We start from the raw sequence: 14,977 nt of genomic DNA on the forward strand, positions 1-14,977 counted from the left end.
TCTGGTCCAGTCTCCTGCTCTTGGCCGTATGCTCCAACATCCCAGGTTCTTGTGGGGTAGGGGTGTCCGAGGACGCCCATAGTGTTGACGTAAAAACTTCCAGTGACAGGAAGCTCACTATCTCCCATCACAGTCCATTTGATTCATCTTTAACAATTAACATATAACTATTTTTATTAGGCAAATGTTCTCATGTATACAAAATAAACAGAATAATATAATGAACCCCATGTGCCCGCCATCCAGATTAAACAATATTAGCATTTTGATGTTCTTATTTCCTCTATACCTCCGCTCTTCTCCATCCCTCATCTAAGGATGATAATAATGATGATATTGATGATTTAATATTTCCTTTTTGTTGTCATAAAATGTTTGCACGTTGAAATGCCCCTATCTTAGCTATATTGCTCTGATGAATGGATACGCATGAGTAACCCCCGTCCTTATGATATAGAATGTGTCCATCTCTGCAGAAAGATTATTGTTGGACATTTTAATGAAGTTATTTCCCTACAACCAACAGAAACCCTAGAACTGTTGTCCACAGCAGAAGGGAGTCCTACTCCTTCAAATGGTATTCCTTCAAATATTTGGTATTTGACAGATGGTAGCTGTGACCCTCCTCAAGTCGGCCCTTTTCCACCCTAAATAACCCCCGTTCCTCTAGCCATGTCTTCTTTGTCTTTGGAGGATGGAGGCCTGGCTGCTATCGTTGCTGAAAGGAGACTTGATCTCCTCCTCGCCAGATCTCTCCCTGGCCCATTCAGCCGGGACCCATGTGGGTAGGCAGGGGTTTGCCGTGGGAGGTACGGCCCACCTGCTGAATCTTCTACTTGGAAGACACCTGGCTCATGAGACGGGGCCAGACAGGTGTGCTCACTTGACGCAGCCTTGGAAGAGCGAAGTGGTGTGCAAATTTATCTTTCCTTATGAAACAAATTGCAGCACTGTTTCTTTTGGTCTTTCTCTTTTAGCTTAATCATTCATTCAACAAACTTCTATTGGAGTACCTATGAGAAGGTAGGCTCTGCATAGAGCATGGGGAGAAATAAGTAAGACACAGTCCCACAGTTTGGGGGTGGAACAAAGATAGACAAATATATGGATGCGTTTATGTTGGTGTTTATTCGGCATGTGTTGGTTTCCTGCCAAGTCCCCGGAACTAGGGCAGATACGGAGAATATGGCGACGTGATGGACGCTCGTCCTTGCCGGACCGAGGCCCTCACCCACCCGGTGACTGGCGTACTGGCAGTGGACAGCTCTCAGGTCCAGAAATACTCTCTGGGAACTGTCCTCCAGCACAGAGGTACCTCACCCGGGGTTCTGTCCTCTCCCCAGGAGTGGCCCAAAGCCAATGAGGGAGTAACAGCTGGCCCCCCGCCTTGCTTCAGAACAACCCTGGACGGCCACCCCAGCTCCGGGGCTCCTCATGGGTCAGGGGGCTTCACCTGCCTCCTTTGCTCCCTTACGGGTATGGTCTGTGCATGCGGACCTCGAGAACGCTGGTTCCCATGATGAACCTTCTGCATGCGAGTCTCCGTCTCCTGTCAGCTTCCCGGTGAGCCCGGAACGTGAGCAGAGCCAGACAGCCGACAGCTTACAGGCCAGCGTGGGGACACGGGCGGCAACCAAATGCACAAGTGATCAGGGCTGGAAGGGAAAGTACAGGCTGCATGAAGAGGGTCCTTTCCTCAGACCCGACCCTAGTTTGGAAAAGCCAGCGGGGGCCTACCGTTGAAGCAGGAGTTAGCAGACCATCCATTGTGATGGAACGGACGTGATACCGAGGGCTGTCCAAGTTCCGAGGGGGGCACCTAACCCATTCTGAAGGGGAGGGTGGGCAGTCAGATAGACGTTCAGGAGGAGGTGGTGCCAGGCTAAGACAGGAAGAATGAGTAAGAGTTATCTGGGTAAAAGAAGGGGAGGGGTCCCAAGCAGAGGGGTCCGCATGTCTGCCTGCACAGAGGCGTGAAGAAGCATGGCATGCTTGAAGAAGGGTGTAGTTGGGCAGAGATGACTCAGGGGGAGCAGGAGAGAAGGAGCTAGAAGCAGCTGCATGGGGGCCCAGGGCATCAGCATCCCTGTATCAGCCCAACCAAGGGGTTTGCTGCCATGGAAGGGTTTAAGCAGGGAGTCTGCTTTCCAGAAAGATCCCTTGGCCACTATATGGGAAATGAATGAGGGGAAAGGAGTGGGGCGCAGGGGGAGCACTGTGCAGGAGGCTGGGGCAGGACACAAGAAGACGTGAGTAGCATCACCCTGACACTCGGCTAACGCTAGGGCTTGAGTGGAGGAAATTAGCCTCAAGGTAGGACCTGCGAGACTTAAACCTGTAGAGAACTGCTAACCTGCCCTTCATTTCTCTGGTTTTGGGGAACAGAGTTGTGGAACTTCAGCTAGACTTTGGGGATACAGCCAAGACACCACAGGGCCACCCTACAGAGCCACAAGGCATCCCTCCGCCATGCCTAGCAAGCAGCTGGCACTCACCAGGTCTCATGTACCGGCTTGTAATGAGTCTTGTTTATATTTCCGCACGTTGGAACACGCTCAGATGCAAATCTTTGGGTTTGCACCATTGCTGGGAAATAGCAGCTTGTATTTTTGGTGGCCGTTCCATAGTGGGATACACAGAGCCTTCTTCATCCCATAGATGGGGCGGAGACCCTGCTCTGCTTCCGACCCGCGGCGTGACCTTGGGAGAGTGGTTTTAGCCTCTCGTGAATTCTGGTGCTTCTTCCCTAGCAATGAGAGTCAGGCAAGCAGGGTTGCCAGGAGGTTTGAATGGGATCAGGACAGAAACCCATGAAGGAAGCAGGTATTCGGTCTCAATTATCCCTCTAGGGAAGATCTGCAGCTATTATCCGGAACCTCCCAAAGGACTCACCAAACACATGCTCACGCCCTCGAGACCCCCCAAGAGAACAGTTGACAGGGCTGAAGACACAGCAAAGCCTAAGGAACTGACATTTCGCCCTGCCATCAGCTCCTGAGAACTCACTCTGGGTCAGCACCCCCATCATTTCATTGGGTCCCCATGGCATCCCTGTGAGGCAGGTGCGGCCCATCCGCTCAACCTGTGGGAAAGCAGAGTCACAGAACCAGAAGATGGAAGTGCCTGGAGTTCACTGCCATCTCACCCTGAGAGGTATTATTATCCCCATTCTTCAGACGAGGAAGCAGAAGGTCAGAGAAAATAAGTCAGTGGCCCAAGATCACGTGGCTCAGGACTGGCAGAACGGGGGTCCACACGTGGATCTGCCCCAGTGAACAAGCCCGTGTGTGACCTTTCACTACTCCTGCAGGCCAGTCACTGCTCCGTGACTCCTCTCTGAGCCCCAGTTTCTTCATCTGAAAATGGGACGAGAGTGTCTGTTTTGCAACCCTATTGTGAGAACCGGTTGTCACGCCACTTTCGTCACAAATGTCTCCACTCCTTTCTTCATCTGACTCTGTCTGGAGCAGGGCCTGGACTAGGGCGAGGCAAGCAAGGCATCTGGGGTGCAAATTTCAGGAGGTGCGTGCTCTCCGGTGAGTGGGAGTGCAGCCCCAGGAAGGGGGTGCCTCCTTGGGTTCTGTGCCCTAGACACCTCCTCTGCCCCCCTAGTCCACGCCGGGATTTGGAGGTGAGGAGAGGGGCTGGGGCTGGGGGAGGACAGGGAAGGCAGGCTGCATGAAGGCATGCTGATGTCCAAGCTGTAGCAAAAAGAAGGGCCTGTGAAAATGCACGCAGACCAACAGGGGTGATGGGCTGGAACGAATATTCCATGGGTGGACCTTGCTCCTCAAGAGCTCCGTTGTATACATTGATCAGTGCTGGTCTTATAGCTGCTGTATCTCCTTGATGATCTGAAGCTGTTTTATCTCCACTTCTACCCAGACAACTCATAAACTACCCGCGGGTAGCATCCATGTCTTACTATCTTTGTATTCCCAGAAACTAGCAGCGCGTTCGACATGGCATAGTTGCTCGTTCGATGTCTGATGCACTAAAGAATGCTTTGTCTTCCATTTTGAAAGCCCCTAAATCATCTCAGGTCCTTTGGTACTTGGATCGTAAGTCAAGGAACTGTGGTACAATGAAAACTACGGTCTCCTAGGAGTCTAGTCTACCAGTCTATGACATGGGGATGCTCAGGGGGTCTTAGCCCGATTTAAAATGCTAGGAAAGCCCAGAATTGGGGTTTGATTCCAAAGCTTAATCGTGCTCCATTCTGCCACAGGGGCCAAGTCTAAACCCTTTGGAAGTATGCAAAATCCTACGTCTGCCTTGGTCGCCAACTAGAGTTCCTTCCACCTCAACCCCCGAAATTGTGCCCCTCGTATTGCCATCTGGTACCTGCCCAAACCTTCCCCCAAATTCAGGAATTGCTGCTTCTTACAGAAACACTGCACCACCAGGAGAACTTATGTTCTTCTGACACAAAGAATGCAAACAGGATTCATCTAAGAGACTCGGTGGCAGCCAGAATTGTTGGCCTGAAAGAGGAACTGTCAGGCCCGGAGAGAGAGTGCTGTGATCGATCAGTTATGTCTGCCAGGGACCTACAAGGGAGAGTGGCGTCGTGCGTGCTGTGTATCTGCCAGCCAGGCCTTAATTGCACGTGTCAGGAAAGCAATCTGATTGAACGACCAGAAACCCTGTGCCTTTGTGAATCTGTGATGACTGAACATGCTTTGCTACTAAAGTTACGTGCTCTTCAACCTCCAAGACCAGCCCTTGGGAAGAGCAGAAGACAAGGACGTTCTCTGAGCATTTCCTAGAAAAACTGAAATATGTTTTTAATGAGAAAACATGAAATCAGTAAGAATATAGCAGTATGAGGATTTCAGTGCCATGTGGGTAGTTACCTATTTGACCTTTTCTTGATCAGTTTTTAGAATCAGCCCGCCTTGGGATTATTTTCAGCCCTGGCATTAATTGGAACATCTGCTTTTCCTCTGCAAACATCATAAACCATCATTTGGTTTTTACTGATGCATCGTTTTTGACGCAGCCCTGTAGAATAATGGGAAATTAACCAGGAACACAACAGAACACATATCTGATCCCCTCCTTTCCCCTCCTCATCCCACATCTGCCAAAAAAAAAAAAAAAATGCAATTCCCAGCAGGTGTGCAATGAGGCAGGTGCAAGAAGTGACTCATGTGTTATCTCAGGGTTGCTCATCCAGATACAAAACATACAGTGAGAGTGAAGCCCATCCAAGCGCTGGGAATAGGTGCCAGGAGGGTGAGGGAAAGTGAAGTTCAACTGAGCAGAAATATCCAGCAAGAGTAATACAGACTTCTTATATGGGGATAGCCAAGGGATGTTTCAGAAGAGATCTAACACAGCCTTAGGGAAAACCAAGCAGGTAACATATCCCTGGAAACGCAGCAGGCAACAGGTAGAAGAGGGCCCAGGGCTGCAGTCAGGATCAGGCAAGCCTCTGGAAAAAGAACTCGTAACAGAGACCGTGACCCCAGGTACGGCCTCTGCCAGGTACATCCATCATCGTGTGCGTAACGAGAACAGAGACTCAGAAGTGCCCCGCTCCCCAGAACATCCAGATGTGGCAGGACGCAGGGCTGCATCCCAGTGTGTCTGGGCTGCTGTGCCTTGGACACATGCTGCCCCAGGTCTGCCCTGCCTGGGCACCGGGCCAGACGGGGACAGCAAGAATCAGGTCAGCAGGGGCAGAAACAGAGAGTGAGGGCAGCAGAAGGAAGTGGTAGCAGGACTGGGCGTGGTTTGTGGCCACACTCTCTCCTTCACTTTTTCTGGACTTTCGTCCCTCCTTAAAAACAGAGAACCCCTCCTGGGGTCTGCTCCCCACATCTGGCGACAGCTAAGGGGATCCTCTTCCCAGTCAGCCTTGGCTCCCCAGACGTGTGCTCTTTTGATTTATCTACTTGCCTTGGCCCTGTGACCCTAAGTTTGGCTTGGCAACCTGTTGGCAATGGGCAGATCAGAGAGCCAGACTTGAGGGGAGTGGGGGGTGCTCTGAGACTGACACAGGCATCCTTGGAAAGAACCAGGTACCAACGCCTCTCGGTCACTGCATCTCCGTCTTAATGATTATCAACTATCTGACAAGGGAGCTCCATTATTCATCGTGCACCGTGTCTAGCACATAGTAGGTGTTCAGCCAGGATAATCTGACTCCAAAGTCTGTGTTCTTCCACAAATCCTGCTCACATTTTAGTAGAGCCCATGGTTGTCTAGGGTATTCGGTTCCAAAAGAGAGCTGGGGTGATGGGCAGGTAGGCAGGGCTCAGCAGGCAGCCAGAAGCCTGGACTGGCACCACTGGTCTTCCTGAGAGTGTCAGCATGGCCCTTCTCAGACCAGGAGCCAGTCTAAGGGGTCTGTCTCAACCTGCTAAGTACCCTGGTGTCACCGTCACCGTGCCTACAGAGAGTTCTGCAGCAGACCCCAGACCCCCCTCCATCACTGCCCACCAGGCAGCTTTGCTTCTATCCATTCCCACAGCCCCTGGCACCACCCTCTCTAGGAGAACTGCTGGATAGTTCCTAAAGGGTTGACTCATCTCTACATCCCTGACCCCTGAGGCGGTGCCTAGAACACAAGAGGGGGTCTGCAGATGTCCACCAAGTGAGTGGATGGGCTGTGCCGATGGCCCCAGACGGAACAGCATCTCAGATTCAATTCCCACAGCAAAATTACAGCTCCGCCCCTCCCCTGCACCTGGCGGGCTTCGGCATGATGCAAACCACACACAGAAATGGGCCCCGCCTGGGCGGAGGGTTTTTCCCCCACGGAGCCTTTTCAGACCCATTATGGCCCTTTCGATCGTTACAATTTTACTGAAAGGTACTCTTGGCAGCCCTTCCGAGAGGAAGGATCCAGAGCCAACGAGATGAAATTACCCCCGATCAGTGCAGAGGCAGCCCTGGAAGCAACTCCATGCTCGACTCCTCGCTTTCACCCAGACATTTCCCGTAAGTGCCTACTACGTGCCGGGTCTGGAGCCAGGTCCTGGGGATCCAGAGATGAAAACGCCACAGCCCCTCCTGCCCGCAGGAGACAGACAGTGGGGCCTTAGCAGAGAGAGCAGCCCACCTGTCGCTGAATCCCATTTGAAACTTCCGTCAGGCCAGGCCCCAGCCCCCCACCAGCCAAGCTGCAGGTCCAGCTCAAAAGGCGTCTGGTTCCCCACATCCCACTTCGCAGCCTCAAGTCGAGCCCGGTATGGGAGGCTCACATGAGCTGTCAGGAGGGATTCATCAGCAGAGTCTGGCGTTTCCAGCGACTCTCCAGGTGAGCAGCCGGAGTGCCTTTAAATCGCCCTCTGTCGCCATGAGTCATCCACCAGCAGCACATTTGCTCACAAAATGTTTGAATCGGAGGAGAGCACTCTGCGTCGCCCATTCCTCCCCTTCGTGCTGTTTTCCCAGCTGACACAGATTCTCAGCTGTGTGATGCTCTTCCTTCTGCACGGCGCACACGCTTCCCTCCTGCGCAGCCTCAAGCTCTCTGGACAGTTGCTGGGGGACAAGGCCCTGGCTGCACTCAGGCTTAGAGGGAGGAGAGAGGACGGCCTCTCAGCGAGACAGGCACGGGAAATGTCACATCCCAGCAGATAGGTGCAGGGGCATGGAGGAGGGGGTCGCATGACCGTCTCACACATTCTAATAATGCCAAGCGTACTTCCCACAACCCCTGCACATACAAGGGAACATCAGGCGAACCGCTCTTTAGCCGTAGGACCTTGGACGAGGTATTTAGCCTCCCAGAGCCTCAGTTTTCTCATCTGCACACTGGGCGGAATAACACCGACATCAGCGGGCTTTGTGAGCTTGAAAGGATAGAAGGGGTATGGAGCAGTCGGCACAGGGGCTCGACTCGTGGTCAGTGCTCGGTGACTGTTCCTTCTTCCCCTTCCCCCCCAGAAGGTCGCCTCTAAGGAGAATGATATTAATGAGGTCCTAAAAAGAGATGGTGGCCTCCTGGCTGGGAAGAGGTGACAAGTGGTTGCAAAGGGGCCATGTTTCCTTGGCTCCTTCATTTCCAGGAACAGCACGGACCACAAGGAGGTGCTCTCGTGGGTATCTGTTGCAAGGGCCTTTTTAATCTTCTGGTAGGAAATACACACAGTCATGCAACAGTCCTTGGAAGGAGAGAACTAGTCAGAAATTCCTGCTGTAGAAACCAATGAAAAAGAGCAAGCAGAGATTTTCATAAGATACAGTCCTTGCCTTCAAAGAGCGGACCGTCTCTGGCAGCCCCCCACCCCTGCATGCCTCCCCCTGCTGTGTTTCGTCTTCAAACATGCTAATTGCAACTTCAGGAAACAAAAAGGCAGATTCATTTTGTTTCCTGGAAGCCTGGGAACCCATTTGACAGACGTTCTCACTTCCCAATTGTGTGAAATGTGTTTCAGGAGTCTGAAAAAGGCAAACCAAACAAATAAGACTAAACGGTTGGCTTGAACGTGCAGGTTCTTTCGAAAACAGCCTAATGAGAAATTTCAGGAACTCGTTGCGAGGCAAGCTCAGTTAACTCAGCGGGGGGCGGGTGTGGAGAGGGAAAGGCTGAATTTTGAAGGCATTTCGGAGCAGTGCAATTTCATGTCCTTCAAGTGTAATAAGCAAAAAGAGACAAGAAACCCACTGCCTAGAAGAAGCCCTAAAGGTCAGGATTAATGAGGGGACTGGAAGGTCGGAAGCTTGCAGGCTTAGCGCTCTGCTGGTGAGTGGGTATTTCAACAATCCTTAAGGGAACTTATACATAATTTATTTTCTTAAGTAGGTACATGGTGTAGAAATGTTGCTTGCACTATTAATTGAACCAGAAAACTGTGTCTTCATGGGTATCAGCCATTCCTAACCTTTCCCAGCAAGGGCCCCACTTTGCATTTCCCAGACTCTGTAAGGCCGGGGACCCCGGCAGGTCACGCCGAGCCTGGATGCTAGCACCCGAGGCCAGCAGCGGCTGCCAATCTTTCTTGTATTTCTGGACACAATGCCCTGAGAAAAGGGGCCTGGCTGTGATTTCCAGCCCCTGGCATGTGCAAACAGAAGGCTTTAGAGGAAGAGCACAGACCCAAGCCAGCGAGCCCAGATCAGATCTCAGCTCTGTCCCCCAACTGGCTGTGTGACCTGAAACAGGTCACTTCACCTCTGTGGACCTTAGACTCCCATATGAAAAAGAGAAGTTTGGATGAGAAGATGTTTGCACTTTTCCAGGTTGCCTCTGACTCTGAGATATACCTTCCCTACTACCAGGTGGGAGAGCCCTGAGTTAGCAAGCTGTAATCTCACCAGTTGGCCGGGAGCACAGCAGTTTGGGAAAGAGGTATGATTGGAGCCGTAGCTACGAGGGGCAGGGGGCAAAGAGCGCAGGCTTTGGAACTAGGCAAAGATGGATTTTGCCCTGAGCTTCTCCACTGACCAGCTCGGTGACCTGGCTCAGCCCTCCGGGCCTTGATCTTCTCATCTGTAAAATGGGGGTGATAATACCAACCTCATGGGGCTGTTGCAAATATTAGTGATGGCAGCTATACAGTGAGTGGCACTCCAGGGAGGGTAGCAAACTTCGGAGCTGCTCTGTTACAGGAAGACGGTGAGACCTTCTCCCCATCCTCACATCCATGTTCCTTCAGTTTAGAATGTGTCAATGTCAGATTGGTGGGATCCTCCCACTTTACCAATAACTGGTTACAATTGGGTTGGAATTCACATGTAGATTTTCAAAGTGGGTGATAACCATGGAAATACCTCCCTCTCCTCCAGAACTCCATGGGGCCAGTCATCTCATGGGCTGCCCAGGGCTTCAGCAACCGGCTTGGCGTTATTAAGGAGTAAGCGATCAGTGGTACACGGTGATCTTCATCTCCTCTAACTACCTCGAAATGAGCTCGGTATTGTAGGGGCATAAGCAGAGAGGACAGGAGCCCTCAACCCCCATTCAGTTCATCTCGGCCTCCCTACCAATAACCCAAATGACTGGGGCGCCTGGGTGGCACAGCGGTTAAGCGTCTGCCTTCAGCTCAGGGTGTGATCCCGGCGTTATGGGATCGAGCCCCACATCAGGCTCTTCAGCTATGAGCCTGCCTCTTCCTCTCCCACTCCCCCTGCTTGTGTTCCCTCTCTCGCTGGCTGTCTCTATCTCTGTTGAATAAATAAATAAAATCTTTAAAAAAAAAATAACCCAAATGACTAATCTCTCTTCCGCTGAAGAGGAGAAACCTAGTGACACCCCCCCACACACCTTGTATGGATCCCTAACTAGTTAGGTTATCTATTACATAATCCTCCAAACCAACCCACTTACATCCTCTCACTTAGGCCATCCAACCACACGGCAAGACTGTCTTGCTGGTTTGTTGATGGGGCAATGCCCTGGGGACAGAAAAATGCCATGTTCAGGGCCATGCACTTGACAAGTAATAGGGGGCTGCCTTGATCGCATCCTGTCTGGCCCCAGATCCCAGGCTTCCTTCCTTGTAACTTCCCTGGTGATAAAGTCTCACCCACAAGTCCCAGCTCTACGACCCACCTCGTCAGCAACCTCAGTCTCCTCAACTCCTGGGAAGTAATCACAAGCAGGGGAGCTGGACCACCATGAGGGAAGAGAAAACACCTATGGAAATGCCAAGCAGGGCTCTGCATGGAGTAGAGGCTCAGGAATTGTTAGTTTCCTCCCCTTCGTGGGGCCACAGAGAGAGCTGCTGCCTTCTTTAGGCATTCTTTTTTTTTTTTTAAGTTTTTTTTAATTATATTATGTTAGTCACCACACAGTACATCCCCGGTTTCTGATGTAAAGTTCGATGATTCATCAGTTGCGTATAACGCCCAGTGCACCATGCAATACGTGCCCTCCTTACTACCCATCACCGGTCTATCCCATTCCCCCATTCCCCTCCCCTCTGAAGCCCTCAGTTTGTTTCTCAGGGTAGGCATTCTAAGCTGTAACGCACCCTGCAAATGTTAGCAATGAAAGTAAATTTCACGGGGCTCGTTTTTATCTCAGGATCCCCCCCCCCCCGGAGATCCAGCTTTGAAATGCGCACCTTTAAGTCTTACAAACCCACCTGACCGAGTGCAATTCTAGACTCCTAGCAACCCAGCCGTTCCAGTGCGGCCATCCGCGAGGGGGCTGTCAGCACTTACCGGGAGAGGAGAGCGAAGCCTGGGAGAATGGCAGGTCTGCAGAAGCGGCGAGCTGGGCCTGACAGTCTGGACTTAAAAATTGTACTTTCTGGCCAGGGACGATAAGACAGACATTTGAAGCGTGTGTTACGCTTACACAACATTATGCCCCCGAAATGGGGAAGGAGAGCTGCAACTTGTCCCAAGTTTGTAGCAGAATTGTGCGGTGTGTAAATAGCTCTCAGGCCTTTGACGTTGAGCAGAGAGGAAGATCACCGTCTCGGAAACACCAGGCAGGAGCCGCGGGCTCCGCAGTGCCGTCAGGGAGGCCGGCAGAAGCGTGCAGCCAGCACGAGCCTGCTGTCTCAGAGCCCCTTCTCCTGCCCCCACAAAGGTAGACTGTCTTAGCCCCCGAAAGGGTTATTTCCTCTAATACCTTCGTGCAGAAGCAAGCAAAAATGCTTAGGTACGAGGAAGTGGGAAGCTGAGAAGGGCCTCAGCAGACAAAGAGAGGGGAGGAAGGGGGGACAAGGGCCAGGCCCAGCTCTTGCCAGAACCAGCAAGGCTGGCCAGCACCGAAGGGCACCGCCCAGAGGTGGGCAAGGGGACGTGGGTTGGCAGCACCTTGGAGTCCCTTCGTTCATTCCACAAAACAGACACAGTCCCTACCATCTCAGAGCCTGCAGCCTAGCGAAGACGTGTCCAACAAACAGCCACATGGGTAACCAGCTAGTTACATGCTTGGATGTGCGCCGTAAAGGGAAAAAACGGGAGGCGTGAGCTTGTAAGACAGGACGTCCCAATTGAAATGGAGGCTGGGAGCAGGGGCCGGGGGAGAGACTGACACCATGGGCCCCTGCGGGAGCCACCACCGGGGCCCAGGACGAGTAGCAGGCCCGGCGAGGGGACAGCCAAGGATGCGGAGTGAGTTTCCATCACTGCCACCGCAAAGACTCATCTGCTCCCTCCTCTGTAGGGGAGACTTGGAGGCCTGAGGTTTGGGGGTGCCAGCCCAGGGCCCGACATGCAGCAGGCGCTGTGTCAATGACCAGCTGAAGGTAACAAGCCCCCGGGGCCTCCATCTCCTGTTGTAAGTGGGGAAACTGAGGGAGGTTACTGTAAAGGAAATGCAGACTAAGCCGGTCCTCACTGCGCAGCCTCCAGCAAGCTGCCTCCTCCCTCCCGGCTCTGCGTTTCCTTCACCGTGAAGTAAGGTGGGTCGGTGAGATGGTCTATAAGGGCCCTCGGAGTTTCCGCACCTTGTCATCCCCCTCGGAAGCTCACGGAGGGTTAATACCCTCTCTCGACCCCACCCACCCAGCATGTCTGGGATCAGAGACCCTGGGCTGGGACCACCGCTGACCCCGGGGGGTAGGGGTCACAATCTAACCCCAGCCCAATATTCTGGAGTTCAGTTACCAAGTGTGGGGAGGTGGGGGATTTGGAGTTTGCAATAATCCGGTGCGAAGCGGAAATGTACTTTTACTTACGAATCTCCTCGTGTAGATAGGCAATTCATATTATAATCAGTTTTGGAGCCAACAAGCCTATTTAGTGGCCCTACAAAGAAAAATCCTATTAGAACACCCAGAAGTCACTCCAGATGTGTTCAACCCCTTGCCAAGGATGTGCTAACTGTAAGATTCTCTCATCTGTTCACTACGGTGGTCCCAGAGAACATCTCTCCGGGGATGAACGCGTCAGCCAGGTCCAGTAGCTGTATGCAACAGCAACGATAAAGCTCAGGGTTTTTTTGCAAAACCAGGTTCAGCTGTCCTCCCCCACCATGAAGCTGAGGGCGTAGGGCTTGGCTGTCCTGAAACAGTGGGACTGGTCAGGGACTCAGACATGTTATACAGGGAAGAAAACGTGGACTCTATGTTTTGCTGGTGCTTCCCACGGGTCTTGAAGGCAGGTAGCCAGCCTTGTACTTCTTTGCAATCCCCATAATCCTTGCACGTAGGAGGGGCACATGCCTGTGACTACTGATGGGCTAATGGAAAAAACAAGGTACAGAGAAACAGAGTACGGCTCAGAAAGGTCCCAGTGACAAAGACCCAAGGGAGCACAACCAGAAAGAACATAAGTATTAGATATTCAGGTATTTCGTATCTCAGCATCTCTACTTCATAGCTGTGTGACCTTAGGCAAGTCACTTAGCATCTCTGGGCCTCGGTTTCCTCCTCTGCACCATGGGAGCAGCAGTACCCAGAGCAGTCATGGTTGCAAGTGTTAAAGGAGGTAACACAGATGAGTGTCTAGCAGAGCGTCTGGCACCTCGTAGAAGCCTCTCTTCCTTCCTTCCATCTGGCCCTCAAGGTCTGCATGAGAAAGGCAGCCTCCAGCACTTGCCCCTGCTAGTTATCTACCCCCACACTGGAGGATGGGAAGCCAGAGAGTCCCCCTCTGTCCATGCTGCAGGCGGGAACAGCTCAGGGGAGCATGGCCAAGGAGGGGTCTGGGCCCAAACTCAGTGGCTGCAGGAACCCAATACAGTTGGCCTGGCTCTCTTCCAGCCAATTTTGCCAGATGTAATTTGGCTTCGGCTCGACGTTCCAAAGCAGTTATGTAAGCATAATAACCCATAGCATTTGTAGAAAGCTTTTATAGTTTTCAAAGCACGTGTGCATGTATTACCCCAGCTGATCTTCTCAGTAACCTTGAGAGGTACTAAGGAAAGGGCGAGAACTCCCATTTTATAGATGGAGAAGTTGAGGCTTGGAGGGTTTATTTGGTTCCCAACTAATGAGTGGCAACGTCAAACGTGGACAAAGATCTCTGCATTCCTTGCCCTGGGCTCTTCCCACACCATCACACCATCACACCACCACACCATCACACCACATCGTTGTAATCAGGTAATCATCAAACAAACGTGTCCAAATACCTACTGGGTGGCAGGCATTGTAGTAAGTCCTTGGATTCAGAAGTGAGCGGCAAAGTCACGTTCAGGAGAGATGCGGACCAACCATTTGGGGCCATGTGATAGTTGCTGTGGTGAAGGAGCAAGGGGAACGGGGAGGAGGGACATAGCCCAACTTGGTCCTGGGGCTCAGGAAGGCTTCCTGGAGGAGACGCATCAGTCCAGTCTTGGACAACAGCTAGAGGCTGTCCAGGCAGGAAGAGGAGTTAGAGGAGTTACAGGTAGCAGAAGCAGCAAATAGAAAGCCAGAAGTGTGTGAAACAGCAGGTTGTCTGATCTGACTCCATCCACCCACTCATCACTCACTCATTCACTCATTCATTCATTCATTCATTCATTCATTCAACATCTATTTCTGGAGCACCCCCACGTGCCAGGTACCAGACTGGGATAAGTACCTCAGCAAACAAGCAGATGTAGTCCCCGAATGCATGGAGCTTCCCTTCTAGTGGATTCCCATGGACACAGATAGGGAGCGGGAGGATGGAGTGGGCAGAGGGCATCATAGAAGGCTGGGTACGGAGGGCCTAGATTTTAGCCTATGGGCGCTGGGGAGCCCTGATGGATTTTAAGCACAGGATTAGCAAGGTGAGGTTTACATTTTAGAAAGAGGGAGCCACAGCAAAGTTGGAGGATGGGCTGGAGAAGGTGGTCTGGAATCCAGGAGCCCAGCTAAGAAACCATAGCAGCCCAGGCAAGCAATGCCTGGGTCCTGGGTTACGGCAGAGTGCAGTAAAGAAAAGGTGAAATGCATGCTGGATGTAGAGACGGCCTTGATAGGCCTTGGTGGCTAATCGGACATGGGGGTGAGGAAGTGGAAGAGTGGACAGCCACTCTGAGGGTCTGGCTTGAACCTCTTGGCAGGTGGTGATGCTATTCCCTGGGATATTTCCCTGGGTCGGGTGGCAAACCTGAGGACGTTTGTTCCCACTGGGACTCCCTGAGTGTCAGGGG

General features: G+C 52.1%; 1 long non-coding RNA gene across 2 annotated transcripts; it reads right to left on the reverse strand.

The window, feature by feature from the left end:
* Positions 1 to 230: 230 nt before the first annotated feature.
* On the reverse strand, positions 231 to 5,047 carry LOC123777053 (uncharacterized). Of its 2 annotated transcripts, XR_006775566.2 has the most exons (4): positions 3,007 to 5,047; positions 2,496 to 2,746; positions 1,738 to 1,882; positions 231 to 1,655 (listed from the first exon to the last, which is right to left on the reverse strand). It is a non-coding gene; the product is annotated as an uncharacterized LOC123777053 (long non-coding RNA). The 2 variants fall into 2 exon arrangements; XR_006775565.2 differs by having other exon boundaries at positions 2,496 to 5,047.
* Between the last annotated feature and the right edge of the window lie 9,930 nt (positions 5,048 to 14,977).

This window comes from Ursus americanus, chromosome 23, assembly GCF_024610735.1.
Source record: "Ursus americanus isolate L20-20 chromosome 23, mUrsAme1.1.p, whole genome shotgun sequence".
NCBI lineage: Eukaryota > Metazoa > Chordata > Mammalia > Carnivora > Ursidae > Ursus > Ursus americanus.